Source organism: Adiantum capillus-veneris, chromosome 25 (assembly GCF_014529385.1).
Source record: "Adiantum capillus-veneris isolate H3 chromosome 25, ASM1452938v2, whole genome shotgun sequence".
NCBI classification, from domain to species: Eukaryota; Viridiplantae; Streptophyta; class Polypodiopsida; order Polypodiales; family Pteridaceae; genus Adiantum; species Adiantum capillus-veneris.
In genome coordinates this window covers 19017795-19018268 of record NC_140955.1, presented here as the reverse complement: position 1 = coordinate 19018268, position 474 = coordinate 19017795, and positions in this window count along the sequence as shown.

The window sequence follows — 474 nt, the reverse complement described above, 5'->3', positions numbered from 1 at the left end:
TGCTTTTTTAGCCTCTTGATTTCCACCTCAGTTGGTCGTATGTACTATCTAGCATGGAAGGGTGAGTGGTGGAGCAGGGAGGGTATGGTTGCAATCTTCTATTGTTAGCATTTCTTTTGGATCTGCTCATGCTGTAATACTTTACTTTTGTGAAGAAAATGTATCTAATGTAGTAGAATGATCACAAATTTCATGCAAAAGTTAAATCAATATTGCAAAATATAGTTGATGGTATTACCTTTCCTATCAAATTATAATCATCCTCGACTATGAGATGCCTATTGCTTGGGGAATCTTGTATTTTGTCATCTTGGGACTGTTCAAGTCTCCTCGATGATGTAACCCATACCTCTTCCATCGGCACAAGACTTACTAGTCACTGGTGTGTCACTTGTATGTGTAAACATGAAGACAACCAATCTCCCCTCTTGACCAACACGTCTTGAGTTCAAAACTCGTCGGATAGATGTTCTA